The sequence below is a fragment of the Rana temporaria genome, chromosome 9 (assembly GCF_905171775.1).
Source record: "Rana temporaria chromosome 9, aRanTem1.1, whole genome shotgun sequence".
Lineage (NCBI taxonomy): Eukaryota > Metazoa > Chordata > Amphibia > Anura > Ranidae > Rana > Rana temporaria.
The window spans coordinates 157,605,814-157,621,496 of NC_053497.1; positions in this window are offsets into that span (position 1 = coordinate 157,605,814).

Genomic DNA, 15,683 nt, shown 5'->3' on the forward strand with positions numbered 1-15,683 from the left:
TTCACACAAAAGGGGGGGGGTCTGGAAAATAGGGGCCCTACTTATTAAAGGGGGCCTCCAGAGTAAGATAAGCCAACTGCCTGCAGACCCCCACAACCACCATCCAGGGTTATCGGGAAGAGGCCCTTGTCCCTATCAACATGGGGATACGATGCTTTGGGGTGGGAGGCTCGCTCCCCCCTTTTCTGACCTGAGGGGCTGAATGCTAGGCTAAGGGTCCGGTATGAATTTGGGGGGGTTTTGCCGTGGGGTTCGCCTCAAAATCCATACCAGACCAATAAATCTTGTATGGTCTTGGGGGGACCCCACACTTTTTTTTCCCATTTTGGCATGGGGTTCCTTTCAAGATCCATACCAGACTCAAAGGACCTTTTTTTTTGTTTGTTTTTGGCATGGGGTTCACTTTCAAGATCCTCAGAGCACAAGTCACAGCAGAAGTCACACCACAAGTCGAAAAATGATGGTCCGACTTAGATGCAATTTCCATTCAAATCAACAGGCTGAAAGTTAAACTTTGAGGCGCGTTCAAGGGGCTGCTGAAAAAAGCCCAACTGCTTCTAAACATGTGTTTAGCATCTGCAGTGTACATGAGTTTTTCAACCGCCCTGTGTACATGAGCCCTTACACCAGTCTCAGATGAAGAAGAGGGAGAAGAAAAGGAGGACACACTCTCTCAGCTTTGACTGTTCCTTTAACCTGACCACCAAAGTAGGGGAGCACTTAAAGGAACACTAAAGGAAAAAATATACTTATACCTCCACTGTGCAGCTCGTTTTGCACAGAGGGTCCCCGAACCCTGTCTTCTGGGGTCCCTCGGCAGCTGTCTTGGCTCCTCCTTGCAAGAGCTTTCCAAGCTTTTGCGGGCGCTCTCCTGTGATACAGTGGCGGGCATAACCGCCGACTATCATTCGGCCCCGCCTCCCGGCGCGCCGCATCATCGGATGTGATTGACAGCAGCGCCAGCCAATGGCTGCGCTGCTATCAATCCATCCAACCTAGCCAATCAATGGCCAGGCTGGGAACCGAAGAGGATGACAGGGACGAGCGCAGGACTTTCAAGGGGTGAAGTAAAATGGGGGTTTGGGGGGGGGGGCGGTACCGTCGTTTTACAACCCCTGGCAATACAAGGCTCAACTCGTCCTGTCGGCACCACCTGGTCTGACAAACGTTAAATGAAAAATCAAAGGAGATGGGTAGAAATGTGTCAGCCAAACAGGGACCACATCCTATCAGATGTATATTTCAGCCAGAAGATCTCTCAAACAAAATGTTTTTCAGAGTGAAAAAGTATTGGATTCCACAAACTAAAAAAAGAAATGGCAGGGCCCAAACAATGTCCCTTATTCAGGGCTACAAAAGATACAGACATGAAATGTACATCTCCATACATCCTATGAAATGTTGTCAGTGTTCAGATATTCAGACAATGGTGAGCACTATGGAAAGATTCCTCAATCCACACTGTTCAATGTGGATAGAGAGAATCTATTTGATTGGTTTCATTCAACCCACGGGCTGAACAACCCACGCTCCTGCAAGCTCCCTCCATGCCGCAAGACCAGTCTATGAAGCCTATTTATTCCCTATGCCTATAATTATGACCAATGCAGGATTCTAATCCTTGCATTCGATATGAGGATCCTAAGGAACAGTACACTACTTGCTGTGGAAGTAGAGGATTAGGAAAGAATGCTTTTTCTGTCCCGTAGACCAATACAAGCATTTTTCTTTTTTTTTAACATATGTAACAAAAAGACACAGATTTTCAACCAATAGAAAACATTTGATGAACATAGAACCTCCATATACAACATCCTATACATACAGTAGATCCAGGGGAAGACAAAAAAAAAACCTATAAAGCATGATACAATTTTCTCCAGTGGGGAAAATAAATTCCTTCCCAATGCCCCAGAAGGCACAGATAATCCCTGGATCAACAATTAACAATATATTACCTATAAATGTTACTATATATTTTGTGCATTTAGAAATGCATCCAGCTCCTTTTACAGCAATCTAATGAACTGGGCAGAACTAGTTCTTGAGGAAGTCTATTTTCACAGCAGAAGCCTTTCCGTATGTCAAGGTTAAATCTCTTTTCCTCCAGACGTAAACACTTCTAAACTCTTAGGCCCCATACACACGGGAGGATTTATCCGCGGATACGGTCCAGCGGACCGTTTCCGCGGATAAATCCTCTCGAGGATTTCAGCAGATTTTAATGCGATGGAGTGTACTCACCATCGCATTGAAATCCGCGCCGAAATCCTCTGGCGATGACGTGGCGCGCCGTCGCCGCGATTATGACGCGGCGACGGGCGCGACGCTGTCATATAAGGAATTCCACGCATGCGTTGAATCATTGCGACGCATGCGGGGGATCCCTTCGGACGGATGGATTCGGTGAGTCTGTACAGACCAGCGGATCCATCCGTTGGGATGGACTTCAGCAGATGGATATGTTGTGCATGTCAGCAAATATTCATCTGCTGGAAATCCATCCCAGGGGAGATTTATCCGTGGATAAAGATCCGCTGGCGTGTACACACCATAGGATCTATCCGCTGAAACCCATTTGCTGGGATTTATCTGCGGATGGATTCTATGGTGTGTATGGGGCCTTAGATGTAAATGATTTTCCCTTTGTAATGACCTTGTGGGGGATAACTCTACACCTAGTTCACTATATGGATATCTTAACCACTTGCCGACCTGCTCATGTACATATACGTCAGCAGAATGGCACGGACAGGCACATGTACGTACCTGTACGTCCTCTGCTTGACGGCGGTGGGGGGTCCGATCGGGACCCCCCCCCGGTACATGGCGCGGGTCGGTAAGCTGTAGAAGCGATCCGTGATGAGGGGGCGGCTGTTCGTTTTCAGCTCCCCCTCTGCGATCGCTCTCAGCCTATCCCTGCACTCCCCCCTCCTCCTTCCTGTGTTCAGTGTAAACAACAGGAAGGAGGAAGTGTGTGATCTCTCCTCGTGGTGGTCATATCGACCACCGCTGAGGAGAGAAGACATCACAAAAGTAAGTGGCACCAAGCAGCACACTGACACCAGCACATTAGGCACATTTAACCCCTTTTAACCCCTTCAGTCACCGCCGATCGCCCCCCCCCCAGTCTCCTGTAATAGTGTCACTGAATGCAGGGATCATTTATTTTTTGATTTCTGCATTTAGTGTCAGTGTTACAGAAAAAAAGTGTTAGGGCAGTTAGTTTTAGCCCCCTTTAGGTCCAGGGTAGCCCCCTACCCCCCCTAATAAAGGTTTAACCCCTTGATCACCGCCCTAGTTAACCCTTTCACCCCCTATTGCCAGTGTCACTAAGCGATCGATTTTCTGATCGCTGTATTAGTGTCACTGTTGCCGCTAGGCAGTTAGTTTTTTTTGAGGTTCGCCGCCAGGTTCTATAGCGTTAGGTACCCCCATAAATAAAGTTTTTAACCCCTGATTGCCCCCTAGTTAACCCTTTCACCCCCTATTGCCAGTGTCACTAAGCGATCGATTTTCTGATCGCTGTATTAGTGTCACTGTTGCCGCTAGGCAGTTAGTTTTTTTTGAGGTTCGCCGCCAGGTTCTATAGCGTTAGGTACCCCCATAAATAAAGTTTTTAACCCCTGATTGCCCCCTAGTTAACCCTTTCACCAGTGATCACCGTATAAGTGTTACGGTTGACGCTGGTTAGTTAGTTTGCTGTTTATAGCATCAGGGCACCCGCCGTATATAACCCAATAAAGGTTTAACCCCCTGATCGCCCGGCGGGTGATATAAATTAAATTTTAGCGTCAGTCAGGGTCTGCGTCACCCCAGGCAGTGTTAGGTTAGTGCCAGTACCGCTTACACCCACTCGCAAAGCATACACCCCCCTTAGTGGTATAGTATCTGAACGGATCGATACCTGATCTGATCAGATCTATACTAGCGCACCCAGCAATTTAGGGTACCCAAAAACGCATTGTTAGCGGAATCAGCCCAGATACCCGCTAGCACCTGCGTTTTCCCCCTCTGCCCAGCCCAACCCACCCAAGTGCAGTATCGATCGATCACTGTCACTTCAAAAACACAACACACAACTGCAGCGTTCGCAGAGACAGGTTGATCCCTGCGATCGCTAACAGTTTTTTTGGAAGCGTTTTCTACATTTTCCTTTCTATAGTCAGGTGCTTTTTTTACCTGTGAATCATCACCAGTGTACCACTAAATTTAAAACCCAAAATGGCAAAGCGAATGTACAGTGGTGAAGAGGCCGTCAGGATTCTGTGCATGTCAGATAGTAAAGAAGAGGAGGTCACGCATCTGACAGAATCTGGCTCAGAATACGATCCTGTTTACGACAGCGGCTCCATGTCAGATAGCTCGGACGACGGAGTAGTGGTCCCTGCTAAGGCCAGGCGTACCCGACCCCATTCTGATGTTGTTGAGCAGCAAGAACCACAGGTCCCTCGTATGGAGCAGAGAGCCAGTACTAGCGCCGCTATTCCTTCTGGTGGATTGGCAAGCACCAGCGGCCTAGTACACCCTGGTCGTTCATCCAGCACTGCAGTAAGACGTGGCGACGTGGCGAGTCCCATAAGTGCAGTTCAAGCTGGCGAGGTGGCAAGCACAAGTAGTGTCCCGCTGCCACCAAGAAGAAGACAAAGACAGGCCCGTCGTGCCCATAGTGCCCTTCCTGCAGAATTCGCCTATCCTGATTGGGTCCCCACCACTTCTGCAGAACCCGTACTTCCCCCATTCACTGGCCAACCCGGTATTCAGGTGGATACAGCGAACTTTACGTCACTTGATTTTTATTCGCTGTATTTCACGGAAGATCTCTATAGATCTATTGTGGACCAGACTAATTTATATGCTGGTACCTACATCGCCGCTAACCCCCAGTCTCTCCTTGCCAAAGAATGGAAACCTCTTGAGGTTTCCGAATTTAAGATCTTTCTGGGCCTTACCCTCAACATGGGCATACACACATTTCCGGAGTTGCGGATGTATTGGTCCACACATCCCATCAACCATATGCCCGTGTTCTCTGCTCACATGGCCAGGAAACGATACGAGGCGATCCTGCGGTTTATGCATTTCAGTGACAATGCACTTTGTCGTCCACGTGGAGACCCTGAATTTGACCGGCTCTACAAAATTTGGCCCCTCGTAAACCATTTCAACGAACGTTTTGCAGCCTTGTTTAATCCCCAGCAGGTTGTTTGCGTTGATGAGTCCCTGGTTAAATTTGCTGGCCGCTTGTCTTTCAAACAGTACATTCCCAGCAAGCGTTCCAGATACGGGGTCAAGCTCTATAAGCTCTGTGACAGGGCCACAGGCTACACATGGAGCTTTAGGGTTTACAAGGGCAAAGATAGTCAGGTAGAGCCGGAAGGATGCCCAGATTACATGGGGAGCGCTGGCAAGATCGTGTGGGACTTGGTGTCACCCTTATTCGGAAAGGGGTACCACTTATACGTGGACAATTTTTACAGCAGCGTGCCACTTTTTAGCCACTTGTTTGATCGTCAGATTGGAGCATGTGGCACCGTGCGACCTAATCGCCGGGGCTTTCCCCAGAGGCTTGTAGATGCCCGTCTTAGCCTGGGGGCGAGAGCCTGCTGCAAGTGTAAAAATTTGCTCGCTGTGAAGTGGCGGGACAATAGGAATGTTTTCGTTCTTACCACCCTTCACGCAGACACGACAGTACAAATTCGTACGGCGACTGGTGTTGTGGAGAAACCCCTCTGTGTCCACGAATATAACCAAAACATGGGAGGGGTGGACCTCAACGACCAGCTGATGGCGCCGTATCATATTGCCCGCAAGACGAGACGCTGGTACAAAAAAGTGTCTCTACATTTATTTCAATTGGCTCTACTGAATGCTCACGTCTTATACAGAGCTTCAGGACAGAATGGATCCTTCCTTCAATTCCAGAGGGAGATCATCACAGAACTCCTGTATCCAGGCGGTACTGTACCTCACCATCCCCTACCAAATGCAGTAAGCCGACTGCATGAGAGGCATTTTTCTTATGTCCTCGAGAGTACCCCTTCCCAACGAGCCCCCCAAAGAAGATGTCGTGTCTGTACCAAGCGCGGATTTAGGCGTGACACCCGTTATGTCCCCGCTGTCTTGACAATCCTGGTCTTTGTATTGGGGAATGTTTTGAACGCTTCCACACACAAGTTAATTTTTAGTGTAGGGTGAAACATTTCACAGGATAGGCTCACTTACACAGGGTCTCCCAAGATGCCATCGCATTTTGAGAGACCCAAACCTGGAACCGAAAAGTTGAACAGTTACAAAAAAAAGTGTTAAAAAAAAAAAAAAAAAAGTGTTAAAAAAAAAAAAAAAAATAGTTGTTGTTTTATTGTTCTCTCCCTCTCTATTCTCTCTCTATTGTTCTTCTCTTTTTTACTGTATTCTATTCTGCAAAGTTTTATTGTTGTTATATTTTTTCATGCTTGCTTTTCAGGTATGTAATTTACTTTACTGTTTTCAGGTACACCATTCAGCTGTTGCGCGGACTTATTTATATTGACAGCAACAGCGTTTGCTCCCACGATATATAAAGCCGCGACTCCAGTGCTGTAGGAGGTGATTTCACCACCACAGTTAAAAAAAAGAGCATATATGCCGAAGCATGGGGGCAGCAGGGGCGGAGGAGCGATTTTGCTCCTAATGCCGCGTACATACGGTTGACATTCCTATGGAGGCTTTCCCGTGGAAAAGTCTGACCATGTGTACACGGCATAGAAAAGTCCGACCGTGTGTATGCGGCATAGAAAAGTCCGACCGTACGCGGCATAACTTTTTTGCGGGAGGATGCCCCCATGCTTCGGCATATATATATTTTAGGCACAGGTTGCGTTAAAAAATGTTTTATTTTTTACTATTTTTTTTTATAGGTATTTGCTTTGCAGGTATGGTATGATCTTACTGTTATACTGGAATGTTACTTTGTTTTAATGTTAACCATCATTTGCTTAGCAGGTACGCCATTCAGTTGCAGTGCGGATTTATTTAGTGTGACAGCAACAGCGTTTGCTCCCACGATATATATAAAGCCGCGACTCCAATGCTGTAGGAGGTGATTTCACCACCACAGTTCAAAAAAGAGCATATATGCCGAAGCATGGGGGCATTAGGGGCGGAGGAGCGATTTTGCTCCTAATGCCGCGTACATACGGTTGACATTCCTACGGAGGCTTTCCCGTGGAAAAGTCTGACCATGTGTACACGGCATAGAAAAGTCCGACCGTGTGTACGCGGCATAGAAAAGTCCGACCGTACGCGGCATAACTTTTTTGCGGGAGGATGCCCCCATGCTTCGGCATATATAAATGGTGCATGTATGCCCATCATTAGAAGTGGGTGGATGAAGGGAGGTATTCTAATGGTGGGCATACCCACCGATCAATCTTTTTTTCGTTCAGCCAACAGGCTGCATGAAAAAAAAAGATTACAATACATGTCCAACAAGAACCATCAACGTATGGTATGTTGCTGGACTTTGAATGGTTATACCAGAATGATGCCTGCGGGTTTAGGCATCATCTTGGTATCATTCTTTTCAGCCAGCGGTCGGCTTTCATGTAAAAGCAGTCCTAGCGGCTAATTAGCCTCTAGACTGCTTTTACATTCAGTGGGAGGGAATGTCCCCCCCCGGATATAAACGGCGCCATTGAGAATATGGGAAAGCATTTTATCACACCGATCTTGGTGTGGTCAGATGCTTTGAGGGCAGAGGAAAGATCTAGGGTCTAATAGACCCCATTTAAAAAAAAAGAGTACCTGTCACTAACTATTGCTATCATAAGGGATATTTACATTCCCTGAGATAACAATAAAAATGGTAAAAAAAAAAAAAATGGAAGGAACAGTTAACAAATAAAATAAAAAAAGCGAAATAAATATATAAAAAAAAAAAAAAAAGCATCCCTGTCCCCCCCTGCTCTTGCGCAAAGGCGAACGGTCTGGAGTCATATGTAAACAGCAATTGCACCATGCATGTGAGGTATCACCGCGAAGGGCAGATCGAGGGCAGTAATTTTAGCAGTAGACCTACTCTGTAAATCTAATGTGGTAACCTGTAAAGGCTTTTAAAGGCTTTTAAAAATGTATGTAGTTTGTCGCCACTGCGCGTTTGTGCGCAATTTTAAAGTATGTCGTGTTTGATATCCATATACTCGTCCTAAGATCATAATTTTTATTTCATCAATAATTTGGGCAATATAGTGTGTTTTAGTGCTTTAAAATAAAAAAAAGTGTATTTTTTCATCAAAAAATGCGTTTGAAAAAACGCTGCGCAAATACTGTGTGGAAAAAAAAATTGCACCACCCACCATTTTAATCTGTAGGGCCTTTGCTTTAAAAAAATATATAATGTTTGGGGGTTCAACTTAACTTTCTTGCAAAAAAATAATATGTTTTTATGTAAACAAACAGTGTCAGAAAGGGCTTTTTTCTTCAAGTGGTTAGAAGAGTGGGTGATGTGTGACATAAGCTTCTAATTGTTGTGCATAAAATGCCAGGACAATTCAAAACCCCCCCCAAATGACCACATTTTGGAAAGTAGACACCCCAAGCTATTTGCTGAGAGGCATCTCAAGTCCATGGAATATTTTAGATTTTGACCCAAGTTGCGGGAAATATATATATATATTTTTTTTTTTTGCGCAAAGTTGTCACTAAATGATATATTGCTCAAACATGCCATGGGCATATGTGGAATTACACCCCAAAATACATTCTGCTGCTTCTCCTGAGTACGGGGATACCACATGTTTGGGACTTTTTGGGAGCCTAGCCGCGTACGGGACCCCAAAAACCAATCACCGCCTTCAGGCTTTCTAAGGGTGTAAATTTTTGATTTCACTCCTCACTACCTATCACAGTTTCGAAGGCCATAAAATGCCAAAATAGCACAAAAAAACCCAAATGACCCCATTTTGGAAAGTAGACACCCCAAGCTATTTGCTGAGAGGCATGTTGAGTCCATGGAATATTTAATTTTTTTGCCCCAAGTGATTGAATCATGACCAAAAAAAATAAAAATAAAAAAATTTACAAAACATTGTCACTAAATGATATATTTCTCACACATGCCACGGTTATATGTGGAATTGCACCCCAAAATACATTCTGCTGCTTCTCCTGAGTACGGAGATACCACATGTGTGGGACTTTTTGGGAGCCTAGCCACGTATGAGACCCCGAAAACCAAGCACCGCCTTCAAGATTTCTAAGGACATAAATTTTTGATTTCACTCACACAAATCTTGAAGGCAGTGCTTGGTTTTCGGGGCCCCGTACGCGGCTAGGCTCCCAAAAAGTCCCACACATGTGGTATCCCCGTACTCAGGAGAAGCAGCAGAATGTATTTTGGGGTGCAATTCCACATATAACCGTGGCATGTGTGAGAAATATATCATTTATTGACAACATTTTGTAATTTTTTTTTTTTGGTCATTATTCAGTGACTTGGGGCAAAAAAATTAAATATTCCATGGACTCAACATCCCTCTCAGCAAATAGCTTGGGGTGTCTACTTTCCAAAATGGGGTCATTTGGGAGGGTTTTGTGCTGTTTTGGCATTTTATGGCCTTCGAAACTGTGATAGGTAGTGAGGAGTGAAATCAAAAATGTATGCCCTTAGAAATCTTGAAGGCGGTGCTTGGTTTTCGGGGTCCCGTACGCGGCTAGGCTCCCAAAAAGTCCCACACATGTGGTATCCCCGTACTCAGGAGAAGCAGCAGAATGTATTTTGGGGTGTAATTCCACATATGCCCATGGCATATGTGAGAAATATATCATTTAGTGACAACGTTTTGTAAACATTTTTTTTTTTTTGGTCATTATTCAATCACTTGGGGCCATACAATTAAATATTCCATGGACTCGACATGCCTCTCAGCAAATAGCTTGGGGTGTCTTCTTTCCAAAATGGGGTCATTTGGGGGGGGTTGTGTGACATCTTGGCATTTTATGGCCTTCAAAACTGTGATAGGTAGTGATAGGTAGTGAGGAGTGAAATCAAAAATTTATGCCCTTAGAAATCTTGAAGGCGGTGCTTTGTTTTCGGGGCCCCGTATGCGGCTAGGCTCACAAAAAGTCCCACACATGTGGTATCCCCGTACTCAGGAGAAGCAGCAGAATGTATTTTGGGGTGCAATTCCACATATAACCATGGCATGTGTGAGCAATATATCATTTAGTGACAACTTTGTGCAAAAAAAAATCAGTTTGTCATATTCCCGCAATTTGTGTCAAAATATAAAATATTCCATGGACTCGACATGCCTCTCAGCAAATAGCTTGGGGTGTCTACTTTCCAAAATGGGGTCATTTGGGGGGGGTTTGTGCTATTTTGGCATTTTATGGCCTTCGAAACCTTGATAGGTAGTGAGGAGTGAAATCACAAATTTGTGCCCTTAGAAATGCTGAAGGCGGTGCTTGGTTTTTGGGGCCCTGTATGCGGCTAGGCTCCCAAAAAGTCCCACACATGTGGTATTCCCGTACTCAGGAGAAGCAGCAGAATGTATTTTGGGGTGCAATTCCACATATAACCATGGCATGTGTGAGCAATATATCATTTAGTGACAACTTTTTGTAAACATTTTTTTTTTTTTTTTCGTCATTATTCAATCACTTGGGACAAAAAAAAAAAATATTCAATGGACTCAACAAGCCTCTCAGCAGTTTCCTTGGGGTGTCTACTTTCCAAAATGGGGTCATTTGGGGGGGTTTAGTACTGCCCTGCCATTTTAGCACCTCAAGAAATGAGATAGGCAGTCATAAAATAAAAGCTGTGTAAATTCCAGAAAATGTACCCTAGTTTGTAGACGCTATAACTTTTGCGAAAACCAATAAATATACGCTTATTGAGATTTTTTTTGCTAAAGACATGTGGCTGAATACATTTTGGCCTAAATGTTTGACTAAAATTTAGTTTATTCAATATTTTTTACTTTTTGTTATAAGAAAAATCATTTTTTTTCAAAATTTACGGTCTTTTTGCGTTTATATCGCAAAAAATAAAAATCGCAGAGGCAATCAAATACCATCAAAAGAAAGCTCTATTTGTGGGAAGAAAAGGACACAAGTTTCGTTTCGGTACAACATTGCATGACCGCGCAATTACCAGTTAAAGCAGCGCATTGCCAAATTGTAAAAACACCTTGGGTCTTTAGACAGCGTATTGGTCCGGGGCTTAAGTGGTTAATATTTATGGTGATCATATCCCCCCCTCTTGAATAAACTCTGCTAATCTTTCCTCATAGCTGAGCTCCTCCATGCCGATTATCAGTTTGGTTGTCCTTCTCTGCACTTTCTCCAGTTCCCCTATATCCTTTTTTTGTGAATTGGTGCCCAAAACTGAACTTCATATTCCATCTAATGATTTGTACAGGGGCAAAATTACGTCTCTCTCCCTGGAATCTATACCACTTAATACAAGAAATTGTTTTGCTAGATTTATAAACTGCATATTGGCAATACATGCTATTAGGAGTTCTATGATATACCAGAACACCCAGAGCCTTCTTGACCACTGACTGCCCCAGTTCTCCACCTAGAATGGTTGATACATGCATGTTTTTTGCCCTGCAGTGCATAACTTCACATTAGTTACATTGGTTCAACTTAGACCAATATAAATATGTATATGCCATAGATATAAGATGGCTGTGCAAGTTGAGAATCAATATAGTATTCAATGTTATTGATCACCCTAAATCCTATGAAGTGTTGTCAGCTGCATAGTAACTACAGGGCATATCACTCGTCATGGCACAGGTGCATTTCACAGAATGCCTTGCATTTTACGAATTGTACTGATTGGATGAGGTGGAGAAGTGGAGTAGTGAAATCATGATCTCCACTGTGTCCAATCAGAGAGCACATTGTTTCCATTGAGAAACATGCAAGGCATGCTGTGAATAACGCCTGTGCCAAACGAGAGACCAATCCCTTGTAAACAGGGAATTCAGAAGGGCAGGCATTTGACACAAGCCCCGGAAACAGTGGCAATCACTGTAGAAGCAGTGACTACTACACGTATTCTTGCTTCCATAGCTTTCATACAGGTTTAGCATATGCATACTTACATTGCACCAAGCCTGGACTTCAGTTTTAATGCCAATTTTGAATGTTGACCTGGTAAGTAACTGAATGAAAGAAGGAAAAAAAAACAAAAAAAAAACGCATTTACATTCCTTGAGCAGTTGCAAATAAATGCTTCCAGATACAGTACGAGCAGCGGAAAATCCCTATTCTTTGAGGATTATGGCTGATTGATAGATCTGTTTCTACTTACAATAGACTGTTTGGCAGGTGGCTCAAAACAAGGGCTTAAAAGGAACAGCTCCTGTGGCTGTGGTGGGCCAGATGTGACTGATTAGATCAGCTTTCCCTCAATGTGCCTTTTAGCAGTAATAACTACCTACTAGTTAAGTCTGTTATTTGAAAGCATGATGGTCAACCTTTGATTCTAACCTAGCAAATATACATTGTATACTGAAGAAAAGATTTTCTGAGCTGCAATTTGCATGCCTTTAAAGCTGAATTAAAAGAACCAATCCAGTTTTGGACAGACACTTGAGGAGTTCCTTGATGCAATAAAGATACAGAAGTAGCCAAGACGGCTGAATAATAAAAAAAAAAGCACCATACAGATTTTTTGTTTCTAAATAAACATCAGGCTTAAGGGAAACCTATAACAACAAAATATAAGGAGGCTGCCATTCCTCTCCAGTTAAAAATGTGCCTGGCTACCATGCTGCCAATACTTTGAGTCACTCAACCCGAAACAAACCTGTAGATCAGGAGTCATGCCTCAGAAATGTCTGAAACAGTGGGATAGAACACATTTGGATGGGTACAATTTCCATTGCTTAAAACTAAGTATGAGTTAAGGTCAATGTGGCCATTTTAGCTCAATGTTGTGGCCAGCATATCCGCCACCTTTGTTGCATAGTCAGTTTAAAAATAGTCCATCTAATTCAACCAATAGAGGGAGAAACACATATAACACTTAAAGTTGAACCACAGGAAGAGAAAAAAAATGCATGATTTAATTTGATTCAGCAGGAGGGAAATAAAAAAAATCCTTCATGATCAGCCAGGAGGCAGTAGGATGCTCCCTGAATGAACTACCCATGATGTTATTACCCACAAATGTTAGTATTAGGTTATATTTTGTGCATTTAGAAATGCATCCAGCTCTTTTTTTAAACCATCTACTGAGCTAGCCATAACTGGCCAGAAGTAGTTCTTGAGAGAGCATATTCCGTATGTCTACATCTCTTACAGTAAAGAATACTTTCTGTATGTAGATATCAAATCTCTTTTCCTCCAGATGTAAAGAGTGTCACCTTGTCCTCTGGAATAACCTGAAAGTGCATAACTACACCAAAATCACTATGTGGGCCATTTCTGTATTTATACATGGTGATCATAAACCCCCCCCCCCTTTAATCTGCCCTTCTCAAGAGAGAATATATTCAGTTCAGCCAATCTTTCCTCATAGCCGAGCTCCTCCATGCCTAATATTCTTTTTGTGAACTGGTGCCCAAATGGAACTGCATATTCCAGATGAGGTCTTACTAATGATTTGTTCAGGGGCAAAATGATGCGTCTCTCTCTGGAGTCTATGGGCCAGATCCACATACATGTAGATCGGAGCAGTGTATCAGAGATACACTACGCCGCCGTACCTTACCTGACGCATTTTCGAATCCTCAGCGATTTAGCGCTGTAAGTTGCGGCGTAGTGTATTTCTGGCGGCGGATTTCAAATTGGGCGGGTTGGGGCGCGTCCCTGCGCCGAATGAAATGTGCATGCGTCGTCATAGACGTGAGTTACGTCCATCCCTATTCACGGACGACTTACGCAAAAAAAAACCTACGTTAGACTTACCGGTAACGGTATTTCTACGAACCTTCCAGGACGGCGCCTGAGAGATGATGGCTCCTCCCCACAGGAAACACAATCACTTGACATTTTTTTATAAGTCCCCACCCTTCCCCTTGATCCTCAGTATGAATAAAAGTAATCCTGAACTGGTTCACAAGGGACATTATTCCGTATAGGTACTCACCACCTAGCGTTTAGCTTATCTTTTCCCTCCACATAGGGCGGGAAGTAGGCCTGCCATCCTGGAAGGTTCGTAGAAATACCGTTACCGGTAAGTCTAACGTAGGTTTTCTCCTATCACCTTCCAGGACGGCACCTGAGAGGATAATCGAGTAACCAACAGGCCTACTTTAGGGTGGGATCCTTGCCTGCAAGGTCTTTCTGCTAAATGTCAGAATCTGACTTTATTTCACCACCTCCACTCACTAGTGTGTGATGAAGGTAACCTAGCTGGATCCTGTAATTGACCTGCAGGTCTGCTCCACCTATGCCCTTGTCTCCTCTTTGGGTGCAAGGTCTAGGTGGCATGCGCTCTTAAAGAAAATAATTCTGAGAGCCTGAGTATTTTTTAAGATAGAAAGGTTGGCTGTGCCAAAATTCTAGCCATCGTGGTCGATAATGTCTGCAACTGCTGCATAGGACCAAAGTTTAATCAGAGATTTGTTCTGTGAAACAAGGAACTACTTTGATCAACCAAGGAAAAAAAAAACATCTGATTTTAAGCCACTAGCCTGTTCAGGAGAGTGGTTTAGAAAGAAAAAGGGTCTCCTGATGGACAATCCTTGTGGGTCCCCTTTTTGTTTGCCATAGTCATGGTGAAACAAAGAAATAAACCCACTCAAGGATACTAGATTAAGGGAAGCCTATTCCCTTGACTCAAATGACTGGACAGGTGTGTGACCAAGCAAGGCGTTTGGTGTGCTCCTGCACCTCCAAGGAGGGGTGGCTCCCCTCAGTCCACCTGCCCACCTCCATTCATCGGAATGCATGTGACTCTATAACGAGGACACTTATTGGACAGTGTCAGGACCACAGGATGCCTTGGCGTGGCTCATTCATGCGCCCGCCAATACGCGTGAACAACTCCTGTCTCCGACGCACACTGCTAGACAGGTCAAAACGGCTGCTCTGCAAGCCGGTTGGCAAGTAGGTCTCATCCTGGTCATTCCCAACTTCTGGGTATCTTCCCATCTGAATGCTGACATGTCAGATGTGCAATTGTTCTATATACCCTAGGCTCCTTATAGCCCTGCAAGTCGATATATTAAACTACGCAGAAAGGAGCCTGTCACGAAATTGCGAGTAACCACTGCATTTATCGGTATATAACAGAAAAGGACAAAGGTGTCGGGGAAAGAAAAACTTTTCACCGCCCCCCACGTATAACACGCAGACACATTTTACCCTATATTCTCAGGATAAACACATGAGTGCCACACTCCAACAGAATACAGTATTCTGTAAATATCCAGTGTTTGAGGTCATGATCCACTCCAAGCACCAAGGAGTGTTAAGTTAAGCAGACCCCTACCATAAGGGACCAATGCTATAGTAGGAGTAAAAGACGAATATTGGTTATTCCCATCCAGTTCGTCCAAGGGGGTGACATGAAGGACATATACCGAGCTATAACCCTATCGGATCGGGAGAACCAGTCAGAAAAAATTCTGATGCTGAATTTTTAAGCAAATAGCTCCAACCAGCGTAACCCCTTTCCTACTAAAAAATCATGATAGGTGATTCTATGACCTCCTTCCAGTGTCCTATAACCCTACTGG